The sequence below is a fragment of the Octodon degus genome, unplaced genomic scaffold (genome assembly GCF_000260255.1).
Source record: "Octodon degus isolate 3935 unplaced genomic scaffold, OctDeg1.0 scaffold00016, whole genome shotgun sequence".
NCBI lineage: Eukaryota > Metazoa > Chordata > Mammalia > Rodentia > Octodontidae > Octodon > Octodon degus.
Genome location: NW_004524592.1, coordinates 13,294,073 through 13,307,560, shown reverse-complemented (window position 1 = coordinate 13,307,560; position 13,488 = coordinate 13,294,073).

Here is a 13,488-nt window from a genome sequence, read left to right as displayed (position 1 = left end):
CAGCACCTTGAAACATCTTCTGCTTGTGTGCCCCATTCTGTGGCTTTCCACTCAGAGCTGCGCTGGCTGCTCCCCGGCGAGCCCACTCCAGGGTGCAACGTGTCCCAGCATGTCAAGGGAAGGAATGAGGTACCGCCAGAAACTAATTTTCAAATAAAATGGCAACATGATTGAAATGCATCCCTCTAAATTCAGTATCAATTAAGTTTAATGGTCACAAGTCTTTCATCGATTTATAGAGCTGTGTATATCATGATTTTTAGAGAGAACATTACTCCCGAGACAGCTCTCTAATTGAGAGAAGGATTCAATAGTGCAGAGACCTTCGATTAATGTTCTTTAGAGATAATTTGTAGCCTTTTGTTCTGTTGGTCAGTGGACCAGTCATACATGAACTTCACTTAGCAGGTTTTGGAAATTTAGCTGTAGCCACTGCAAACAAAGGCTGACAACTGTGTTCTCCATGACAACAGAAATCTAAAGAAAGGGTTAGTAACTGACAGGGCTTTTGTTCTTGTTTCATTCTCCATTATGGCCAAATCCTGAAGGCAGCATGGCAATAGTGAATAGAAGACACAGATAACCACCCCCCAAATCAAGCTGCATAGGAAGAGGATGGCCTGTGACACTCACCTTCTACAGCAGCACAACCCTAGCAAGAAAACAGACTTAGGACCTGCATAGACTGGGTTCCAAGGCCGCCTTGTGGAAGCACTCAGCATAAACAGTGTCACACAGTACAGATTATGGGCACAAGGCAAGCTACTTACTATCCTAAATGCTCATTTTCCTTATCTAAATAAAGTCACAGTAATGGTTGACTTAAAGCTGTACACATTGCTGCCTCACCTGATGAGCATGGTGCCAAAGAGACCAATATCTCCCCACTCCAACACTTGAGAGGCAGTTTCCCGTACCTGTGGGATTCGGGGACTTTGATGTGAAGTTGGTAGGGTAAGGGTGTCCCTACACCACTTGCCCACAGTTGTGGTGTAGTCATCTCCTGGCTTTTCTGTTTTTATCAATTATTGATAATGCACTGCCATACTCAGTGATTGCTTACAAATTCAGCTTTTATTAAGAACTAACAAACTAATTTGAGCTTCCTCAAAATGCAAGGTGGTGATTAAAATGCCAAAGACATAGGTCAATCCATCTCTAAAGAAGTCCAAAGAAAGAAAATCAGGAAACTGAGAACGATAGAAATCGAGTGACTCCCCAAGACTTGACATGTTTTCTAACGAAAGTCACCGTTTAGCCACTTTTAAGCTAAGTTGTGCTCTTCCTAGGGACAAAATCCATTAGACTACTAAATATGACACCTTAATGTCTCCTATAAGAGTGCTAAAATATGGCTGGTTATTTCACAGTTACTTGGCTTCCCCTTGAGGAGGTGATGTACCTTGGTTCTTGTAGGGAGCCTCATTTTCACTTCTGGTCACCTTGTTTCTAAAGAAGTGGAACTAAGATGGAAAAATTCTAGGGAAGGATATGATCCTGCCCAGAGGTTAAGAAAGATTTATGTGCTATGAAAAGCAGCAAAGGATAGGATTAGCAAAAGATTTGGATGAGTGTGATAGCCAGCCACAGCATTATGAGAGTTTAATAAAAGCTCATTGGTTCCTCTTTGTCAACATAATAGCAAAATATGTGCGCAAGTGTACGTTCAACTCTACCAAAAGGCACCAAATGAAAATCAATCCTAGAAAACAGTGTTTTGCACTAAGTATTTCCTTGTACAGATCTCTGATGTCAAAGCTATTGCTGTAACCAGGATTCTGTCCTTATATTTTGAAAAAATGAATGGTTTGTGCAATAAAAATATGTGATTATGCAAGTATATCCAACACGGGTAATTAAATTTCATGCTTCAGGAGACAAATTAGTTGTTGAGGGATATCTGGAAAACAATTCTTCTGTATGTATGTCATTTCACAACTAGCCGGCTTCCCTAGTGGGACTCTGTCTTCTGGGTGGGAAAAGAATAGGAGGTCTGTCTAGAGCAGCATTTATACGCAAATTCCTTTGCATTTACTCTGAACATCCCTTGCCCTCAATTTAAGTGTTGCTTAGCCCTTAGAACTTGAGTATCACAACATGGATCACAAACTAAACCTTGAAGGGACCAGCTCAGTTAGCATATCTACTTTTCCAGAATGACATGGAACATCTATTTGGAAGCTCTTAACTAAGATCATAAGACAATGCCAAGCAATTCCCTTTTTCCCTTGAAGTCCTCCAGGCCTAGATGAGTCAGACAGCAACTATCACTGGGGAGCTCTGATTTGCAAGAATGGATGCCCAGGGAAGGAATCAGTGTTACTTGCATTATGGGTGGTCCAAAGTCCTAGTTAGCTGCACTAAGGAGGAATGGCTATTTTTAGTTACCCTTTCCTGGAAGAATGTGATTCTTCATTTAAAGTGCAAGGTAGAGTGGGAAGGAATTGGCAATAGGATTTTATCTTCCATAAAAGCAAATTGTATCTTCTGAGAAAAATAATTTGAGAAGTCCCAAGGGAAAGGCTCTTTGTAGGAGAGTTATAGCTGAGCCCAAAAATAGATGTTTGGTCTAATAGATGGTATTTTTTTTTACTAAGTTACACATATCAAATAGAAGCATTAGAAAGTGAGAAAACTTTTTAGGTATGATTCTATTTGAGTAAATCATTTCTTTTTTCATATCCATGTTTTCATTTTTTTTTTTTTACAACATTGTTAATTTTCAGCTAACTCGTACTAAAATTCATGCTAAACTACGTTGGGCTCCAGGAAATGCATGTGTTCCCCCATCACTTATTAATTAGGTTACAATCTGCTGCCTTCAATTGAAAGATCTACAGACTTACAGGGCAATGCGGCTGCGTGCTCTGGTCTGACTCCAGCTCCTGATGAACGCACATCAGGTGTCATACTCTGTGCATGCCCATATTCAGAGAAAATTGTGACCATAACTCCAGTCACTCCTAATGACTCAAGATACCTTTGAGAGTATGTTGCAGAGGCAAGGAAGAGTATCCTATGGGGTTGAGATGTTTACTAAAAAAATCTTCTTTTAGTTTTTACAACAGCTCATCCTAATTTATATTTGCTTTCCCAACTTATGGATAAACTAAATCTCAGAAATGCTGACAAACTTGGCTAAAATAACATAGCAAATTAATGGTAGAATGAGAATTTTAACTCTAATCTGAATGGCTTTAAATCTAATGTTTTATTCCTACTCAGATCAGGAGGGAGCAAATGTGAAATTTTCCAAGGGGCTGGGGAAATGGCTCAGTGGAATAAGCACTTCTTTGGCAAGTGCAAGGGCCTGAGTTCAATCCCGGGTTCCATCAAAAAAAAAATCCAAAAATGGCCACTTCAGTATTTGAGTCCCACATACTGTTCCACAATACTGTCCCTTCCCATAAAAGCTAGAATCCATGTCCTTTCTTTAAACATGGATAAGCCTCCATGACCATATTAATAGATACACTACAACAGAACGGATGCTGGGAGGCATTCAAGGTCATCAAAAGCAACTGGCTTTCTGTTGTTTCCTTCGAGTGGCCCTTCAGATGATTTAATCTATGGCCTTTACCTTGACATCTTTTGGAATACAGATAAGCTATACTTATCAGATCCAAAGTGTAAGCAAAAGAAATGTTGTCACTATCTCAAGCCATTACATTTGGGGATAATTTATTATATACCTTTAGTAACAGTAATAATGACAAGCACAGAAAATGTTGATCTTCATGCTTAGAATTGGTATTTTCACACAAAAGACAGGGTTATATCCATGTGCATATGTGCACATCTGTCTATCTATCTATATCCATTTTCCATTGCTATCACAAATTACCTGAGGCTGGGAATTGGATGAAAAAGTCTCTGTTGCTTATGGGATCCAAGAGCATAACATTGGCATATTGGCATCTGTTAGGCTCAGGTGAGGTCCTTTCTGGCTCTATCACATTTTAGCGAATGGCACCATGATAGGAATATGTGAGAGAGAAGAGATCACACAGCAAGACAGGAAGCTGAAGAGTAGGGAGGGCTACTCTAGTCCTTCATAACAGCTCATTCTTGAGTGAATCTGCTTAGGTCCCAGGAGAGCCATGTTAATCCCTTCTGCGAGAAAACCCTCTCTCAGTGTCCTAAACACCCCTCACTAGGTTTCAGTTCCCAAAGACTGCGCCCCCACACCACCATATCAAAGACCAATCCTCGAACTTGTGAACATTTTAGTGACAAGCCATAGTAATTGAAGCATATATAAATGTTGGCTTTGGTAGAATTCATGACAAAGAATACTAAGTGTATGCTTCCCCTGACTGCTGGATCCCTTCAGCCTTCTCAGGAGTATTTCCATGGTTGCTAGAGTACTTGCAAGTGGACAGTGACTTGCAAGTGGACAATGACAGCTGTGCCTTCATGTCTGCTAGTCATGCTTTTTCAAACATGCCTTTGTTTTATTCCTCTGGAGAATCCTCACTATGCTCTGCATGGTTCTCATGAGTTATCATTGACACCACTTCTGTGGAACACATTAGACCACTCAGGCAGGCCACTCAGAGTTCCCCATTTGCATTCCAGGGAGTTATCCTAGGATAAGCATGTATACAAACCAGGCCTGTTTCCATGTACTCTGAGATTGACAGCAGGTCCTTGGAAAGACAACTTCTGGGGTTGAATTATTAATTCTCAGTGCTCACCCCTCCTTATCACTGTGCCTTCTGCCCTATAGTTATACAGTTTTTTCAAATATGCACATAGAATTCATTTCTTTGACCCTTGACTTCAGACTCAGCCATATGGCTTACTTTGGTCAAGGAAAAATTAGTAAGCATGAGGTAAACAATGGCTTGATGTCCTCTTGTGCTTTGCAACCTATCCCTTCATATCTGCTTTTGACCCAAGGAGAGCTGCCTCAGAGAAGCTTTTGCCCTTCCTCTTTGGCCCAAGGGTAGATTTATCTGAAACATCTCAGGCTGCTTCAGACCGAAGCAAAGCCTCCCTGTAGTAAACTTCAAGTAGATAAAAAGTAAATACTTCTTGTGCTATTATGATTTTGTGGTTGTTACACAGCATTATTTTAAAATCAGTTGGAAACCAACATATTTTCTTTCCAGGGAGTTGCTAAGCCAGGAAAACATAAATTCAGGTTACTAGTGGCTGTCTTCTGGAGACAGATCAGCTGAGCATGAGACCAGGTACAGACAAGCTGAGCCAAGAAAATGAGAGAAAAACGAACCCAGTTGAGCCCACTGATACAGCTGCTGCCTAAAGTATTTGGATGTATCTTTGAAACTTTCCGTAACAAGGCAGTAAATTCCCTTAATTTTTATTGTTTGGTTAAGACAGTTTGAATATGGTTTCTGTCACTTGAAATGTGAATAGCCTAGACCAGTGACAGTGAAACCTTTAGCACTTTCAATGACACAAACACCCCAACTGCAGTACACTTATTGCACAGTTCATCACTCCTGGTGCAGACTAATATTGGTGCCATGTAAGCCACCCTGGTGTGCTCCCTCCTTCCTGGTTGCACTCTTCACTCTTACACTTTCATTTCTACTCCCTGGAAAATGGGCTTTCAGCCATGTATTTTTTTTTTAAGGACATAAAGGATTTTACAGTTGAAATTTGCTCAAAGACACAAATTGTCACATTTGCCCTCCCTCTTTCTGCACTAGATGCAATGAAGTTTGGGCTACAGGGGACTCCAGCTAGGTTCCCATCAGCTGTGACAGGTTTTTGTCTTTGAGAGAACTAGACTCTGACTCTCCTGGATTTTTGGAAGGACAGAGAGCTGTAGATAAATCTAGGCGATTCAACTCCCTTTTTCTTCTAGGGCCAGGCAGTATCCAGCTAAATTTAGGACGTGAGATTGGCAGGTTCACGCTTGAATCACATGTGCTAATTCTGAAAGGTTTATCTATGGCCCAGTGGTATATGACTTGTGCTAGAAATGAAGAACTCCCTCAAATACATTATATATATTTGCTCTTTGGGTACTTCACAAATGTAAGCTATGACATATTCTGAACAAATCCCATCCTGTACAAATAGCGTGAGAATATTTGAAGGGCTGCATTTTTCTTACCAATTTATACAACTGTAGTTTAGTGTCTTTCTCAGGTCACTCTTTTCTCACAAGTCTCTTTACCACCCCCCTCATCCTATCATAGGGCTTCCCGCCCCCTGCAGTTCCCCCGTGAGAGCACGAAATCAGTACCTCACACACGTACATTTGCTTGATAAGAAATTGGATGAGGTTGAATCACCACAGTGAACAAAGGCCCCAGGCCCCTGCCAGCATATGGGTCCAGGCCCAGAAATCAAACATGACGTTCTTTCCATGGCAGCCACAGTGCACTCTTAACAACAGGTCCAGCGGGCTGTGTTCCTTCAATTTTAATTATGAAGCAGGAGTGTAATGAGGCTGTGTGGCAGAGAACTGCGGCAGAACCTGACAAGGTCTTTTATCAACATATTATTATATTCAGATGTAGGCAAGCCCTGAGGGTGATGCAGGGCTCTGAAGCCAGCCGAGGTCTTGGCAGACCAATGCTCCTGCACCCATGGGAGTTCCCTTGGGGAGAGAGACACAGCAACCCAGACAAGGGTCTCCTCAGGGCTAAGGATGAAGGTCAAGACTGTTGATGGAAGGCAACAGAGTCCTCTGTAGAACCCAGCAGTACGTGTCTGGTTACCCTCCTGAGTGTGCACACCTTCGTGCTTGTGAAGCATTAGCCCCATCAAGGTCCTACTGTGAAGGGGGCTGCACCATGCACCTCACTGGGTCTGACAGGCAGAGTGCACGTCTCCTTTAACCTTCACAACCATGCTATGAGGCAGATTACTGAAAACTATCATGGTTTCAATGTCCATTTTCCATTTTGTTCACACAAACTAACAGAAGACTGTTGTTTTTCTGTTCTGTTTTTTGTTTTTTAGGTTGACAGTATGTCAACTAAAAAAACTTGATTTTTTAGGCTTCTTCACAGATATGAGAGCCCAGGTGATACTCTTTGACCAATGAGTAGAAGCGTAAGTCTGCTGAGAAAGACCCTTGGGAAAACTATTGCTCTTCTGAGAAAAAGAATGGATTCAGCTGGCCCATGCCTATTGCAAACTGCCCACTCTGTTCAACCTGAGCAGAAAGAGATCAAGATGCCTAGAAGGACAACAGAGGAGAACTACACAAGAAACCTATAATCAATACATCAATATCATGATGTTCATTTTACAGATGGATAAACTGAGATTTAGAAGGATGGAGCTATTTGTATAAGATCACAACACAGAAGCAAATCTGAATGTCTCCAAATCAAAACCCCACATTCTTTTCATAAATTCTGGATAGAATATAATCTTAAAATTAGATACTGAAGAAAATTGACATGCTTATTTATTCTTGACTCCAATAGACGGTACTGAACACAGCCTTGCCTTGAGGTGGGACCCAAATCTCTGGGACAGGGAAGCTAACTAGCAGGTATAGAAGAGAGAACAGTAATCATAGAGAGCTCAGAAAATTCTTTCAGAACAGGACTGAAATTGGTGTCTAAAAGGCAGTCATATGATGGGATTAAATAAAAACTATCATGAAAAAAAGGAGAGTGGTGATGTCACTGTTATAGTTTGACTCTTAAGTGTCCCTCGGAAAGGCCCGGGTGTCACAACCTTACTTCCCAGCTTGGTCCTGTGGTGAAGTGGTGGGAACTCTAATGGCCCCTTTCTCTCTCTCTCTCTCTCTCTCTCTCTCTCTCTCTCTCTCTCTCTCTCTCTCTTTTTCTGCTTTGCTCCACCTTGAACTCCCCACTATAACATGCTGCCTGGCTGCAGGTCTAGTAAAACTTGATGAGTTGACTGTCTCAGCCATTTTTTTTTTTTGAGTTTTTATTTTATTTATTTTTTTCCATAATTTTATCGGCAGACAAATAGCAATGGGGCAGTTTCAAATCAAATTGGTAGGACAGTTTCAATAATTTGTCTCAGCCATTTAATACAGTAGAGGCAAGCTACATAGCAGAGCCATGAGGTGCTATGTGTAAATGTGAAGGTAGCAAATAAACTCCTAATGATGTTTTAGCAATAACAAGCAGGATTTTTCTTTTCTTCCTTACCACTTTCTTCATCTCATTAAAATAGGTTTTAGAAGCAGTTATACCAGAAAAGAAGAATGAACAGAATTTGCATTTGTATCCAAAATATTTGCTTTGAACTTTTTTGCAATTCAAAGGGTTTAATCTTTTCTGCACTTTACAGCAAAGTGAGAGTCAAGTCATCTTAAAATGTCACCTTTTCTTTTTGCTGCTAGAGATGGAACTTAGAATCTTGTGCTAGCTAAGCAAGGATTCTGGCACTGAGGTATATCCCCACCCTTCTTATTACCTTCAATGTGGGGGTATTTTTCAAAGGATGGTGGGAGGATCTTGTCAAGAATTTATTTTTTAATGAGCTATAGTTTCCTGAGACACCATGGATCTTCTTTGAAAACTTCTTTATTCCTGTGTAGTTTAACTTGGGGAGAATTAAACAGGTCAAACCCAAACAAGACTTTCACTTGTACCAAGACTAAATGATTTTCCCCTAAAAGTGCCTGGAGAAAGAAAGTATAAAGAGAAATCTGATCCTACACTCCAGGACCCCATTCAGCCTTGAACTACAGGAATATTTTTCTTGCTTGATCAGAGATTTGTAAAAGAAAAGAATAAAGATCGGGCACATTCTCAGGTGCCTCTTGCCTTTAGATAGGAAGGACCACATTGAGTTTCTTCCAAGAAATGAGGAAAGACATGCAGCACTTAAAGGTAATTTTTGGAGAGATATAACAGGACCAATTTCCCCCAATTGGTTCTCTTAGTACTTCCTGCCCACTAGATAGCTTAGCGTCATTCTTCCTCAGTCTTTGAAACTGCCCACTAGAAGTTTAGGGGTATCTAGATGGTATTCGTCAAATAACTAGTGTATGGGAATAAACTCAATGCCACAGGAAGCAGAAGTCACTGAAGATGTGGAATCCTCAGTCAGGGCTTCTGCGACTTTAATGTGATGACCTAAGTTGTACCAGGCTGTGTAGAACCAAAGTGTGTCAATCTATGTTCTCCCGTCTCCAGCCTGTAGCACTTTTCATGCAGATCTGTAAGTGATGAAAAATTAGACAATGAATGACTCTTTTAAAATTGGACACTATTAGAAGTGGTTCAGGGGTAAATGAACTGTTTGAGATAAGGGCTCCTCCCTCAAAGACAAAGACCCACTTGGCAACTGGGAGGCTGCTGATGTCAGAAGACAGCACCACCTCCACACATGCTGCTTGAGGAGAGCAGGTAAGCATAGAAATGAAGGATGACTTGGTTATTTTTTTTTCAGCTATGTTATTAAAAATAGCATGCTTGGTAGTGTGTTATTTTACATGGAAGTAGCTGATTTTGCTTTTATAACTCTGCATGAGTCTTCTGCATGAGATCCTTCAATATAAAAGAAATTGGGCTTTGGAAACTTCTGAACCTGGACAAAACATTATGGTGGTCAATGGGTTAAACCATAATGTTTCACCAGCAGCCAGGCCTTTCCTGTTATGGTGTCTATTTTCAAGTGGACAATGTCTTGGGCACTGGAATACCAATTACCAACAGGAGTGAGACATTCCCCTCTGTTTTGTGGCTTGTCATACTCTCAGTTCCATTCGTAGTACAGGGAGAGCTCTGACAACAGACATAGCAGAGTCTGCAAGAGCTTGTGGGGGGGATGAGGATATAGTTCAGGGGTACAAGGGCCTGCCTGGCAAGCACAAGGTCCTGAGTTCAATTCTCAGTTTAAAAAAAAAGCTTGAGAAGTCATCTCTCAGGGCATGATTCTCCACAGCCTTGAACAAAGGTGGGGAATAAGATTTCAAGTGGTTAACAGTAACCACAGGGTTTTCCTTATTGAGCCCCCACCCACCCAAACTGCCAGTAGGAATGAAATGACATTGTGTGAAGAGAGTCATTTGATTCTAATGAAGAATATAAACAAGTGGGTAAATATGTCCTGCCTACAGAAAGGTCATTTGGGTGACCTTGTGAGTAGGTCTTAGAACACTTTATAAATCCATTCTTTATCTTCTTTATCAATCACTTCTTAAAATAAAAATCAAAGGTCTATGTAGTACATGTTCAGGAGGCTTTCAGTCACCATGTTTGGCTAAATGAATGAATAAAAAAGTGTGTGGAAAGCATGATAGTATATATCACCACCAGAAAGTACAGGCAACTGGGATCATTCTGACCTGGAATTTTCAGACTTTCTGCAGCCTATTTGTTTCTCTTATTATCTTACCCCAAAGCCTATGCCAGTGTCTTTAGCTTATTGACAGGTGCCAACTCAGCCCCCAATAAAGTTAACATGCTTATATCATCTTGTTAAATACCTATAGGCCTGCTGTGTGCCTAGCCGACCTTAGATGTGTAGCAGATGCACAGTTCGTAGGATATACCACTTCACCACATCTTCTGTGACATTCTGACCTCGTTCCAGGAACACCTGTAGTTAGTTTTCAAGGAATTCTGCAAGAATGTAAAATCATCTCAAGTTCAAAGTTATCTCATTGTTTTTTGTTCTTTTATTTAAAGCTGCTTGACATCTCAGTCCTATTCACTATGTGAGTTTTATAATAATTAATGTACTAAGTCAACAGTTAAATGTAAAATGCAGGATAAAAATCATGGAGCCATACGAAGCATGTGCCTTAGTGGATCCATTCTGCATTATAGTAATGGTATAAGGACATGTGAAGTGTTTAAGTAACTAATAGTATTCTAGAGCCTTCTGCCTGAGAAAAATTCCCCAGTGAATCATTTCAGAAAGCTTGTGACATAGCTTTAGTGACATTCTAAGCCCAAAAAGTGAGTACCTGGGATACAAATTGAAATATTCCAGATAGGCTTTTGCCAATACACTGTTGGAATTGTTCTGAAGGTATTTTGCATTTAATTTGCTAATCATTCAATCCAATTCCTTGAGAACACTGGATTTCTGAGTTCCAGGACAGAGCACTCAGCAGTATTTGGGTGGGCATGAGTGCTGCCTGCTCTAAATGAGGCTAGTATTTGAGTCCCTTCTCTAGGCCCCAGCTGCCAAGAACAAAGGTCATCCTCTCCCTTCACCCAGTACCTCAACAGAGACTTTGAATTATGTGGGAGAAGTCAGAGCAGTGCTTCAAAGGCTGGAAAATGAGACCTATGAGAAATGGTGAAAGGAATAGGGATTATTGAAACTGTGGAAGAAAAGGATTGGGAGTGACTTAACAGCCTTCTCCTCCTCTTTGAAATGATCTCTCGTGTGGAGGAGCCCAGCCAGCTGTTCAGCATCTCGACCGAAGACCAATCGGGAGGAAATGGGCTCAAACTATAGCATTAGGGATTTAGGGCAGAAGAAAGAATTTCCTGACTTTGAGAAATGTGAAACACCAAGAAAAGTTACCCATAGGGGTTGAGGAATCTCTTTCTCTTGGGATATTTAAAAATAAGAGATTTTCTTAGCTGTCTTGAGTGATTTAAAGGTCCTGCCTACACGTGGGGGTGGGGTTGAAGAAAACATACAATAATGCAATAAGAATATGTAGATACAACTAGATAATCTTTTTCTAATTGTCTCTTGGTTTTAAAAACTAAGAAGGCCTTTTAAAAACATTTTTTAAAAAGAGAAACATGCTTCACTGACTTTTTTGTTGATAAAACTTATGAAGTGGAATAAAAGAAAGAAACACCAGTTTACAAAGCCCCCAAACTTCATTTTGTAGTCCCATTTTTTTTGGAGAAAAAAATCAACTCAAACTCTCTCCTCAGTTATAAATTGCTGTTCAAAGTACTTGTATTGTTTGTCTCCTGGTTACTATTTGATAGTGTCAAATAAAAGATGGAAATACTTTGAACAATGAAAACAATTATGCCAGCATAAAACATTACTGTGGAAAGGTATTTTGTACAAACACCTCAATATTTCTCACTCTTTTTTTTGTAGAGTCAGGGCTGACAGGAAACCTCAGCTCTCAAACTATGCCTGGTCTGCCCTATCTCTAACATGCTGTCGAGGAGGGAGTTTAGGGAATTTAACTTTGAAAACTGGTCTTGGTATATTTCCTGTAGACTGGCAAATCCAAGAACTTTCAACTGGAATTTCAAACTTAGGCAAACTTCCAAGCTACTGTTGGCCACTGGACTTGGTAGGCTCTAGGTGAGGGGGCATCTTCCTACTCTAATCATTTCCACACAATCCTCCTGAGAAAAGACTTGGAGAGGACTGCATGGCCTAAAAGGCAGCCAGGGCAGTCACAGAGAGACCCAACAATTGGTTCTGAAAAGGTAGTTCAAGTTGCAACATGCTGGTGACATTTTGTTTGGCTTGGGAGCAGCTCGAGAAGACTGCAGAGGCCCTGGGAGTCTCCGCCTGTTGTTCTTACAAGGTCTCTTTAACTTGCTGAGTGTCTGACTAATTGGGAAAGTGTTGATTAAGAAACCACATCACTACTCAGAGCTGTTCCCAAGGGTCTGGGTTTAACAAGGGGGGAAGCCACTTTCCTGCTTCTGTGTGTGTTCTACCACTTTTTGAGCTCCGCTGTCATTTTCTTTTCTCAAAATTGCCTCCTCTGTTGAGACAACTTCCTGGAGTCCTGCACTCAGCATTTCCAAGGTATCAGTGTTGTTTTACTAGAAAAACTTCCTTAGGATGCTACTCCAGAAAAATCCCACCATGGCTCGTTCAAGGCTTTGCCTCTTGCCCGTATAAAACTTATTTTATCCCAAAAATACTCAAGTAAAAAAGAGAGATGGTAAGGAAAGAAATATTGGGATTAAAAAAAACTAGATTTTACTTTTTAATTTCAATAGTAAATTTTATTTAACCCAAAATACCAAAAATATTAACACTAAAACATGCAATCAACATAAAATTTATTAAAGAGCTATTTTAAACCTTTCACTTCTTCCCATTATGTCTTCAAATTCTGATATATATATTTTAACCATCCAGTACATGCAGTGTGGATGCCACATTTCAAGTGATCAATAGCAATGTAGGTGGTGACTATGGCACCGTACTACAGATAACAGAGACAGGATGCATTTGGGTTACACCTAAGAGGTATTAGATTACTGTCAAGTATGGGGATGCAAAGTCACCCTAGGTATGGTTCTGGCCCTCAGGTTGCATATTTTCTGTTGGCCAAAGGAAGGGTGTTACAGATAACTAGTCTTCCATGTACCTCAACAACATGACATTAATTAGCTGCATGTACAGCATTGCTGGATGTTAAGTTTTGGATCTGAAGTTTGAGTTTTTCAAAATCTGCCTCCCAAGCCTTATACTGTTAAGAGTGATTGAAACACAGATACCACTGGAGCGCCTGCTCCTAAGACACATTTTTGCTAGCTCTTCTCTAGAACAATAGAAATACTTAAGTTTCTGACTTTAAAAGTCTATGTATTTTCAACAGAGGGGAATTATTTTTATATTTAT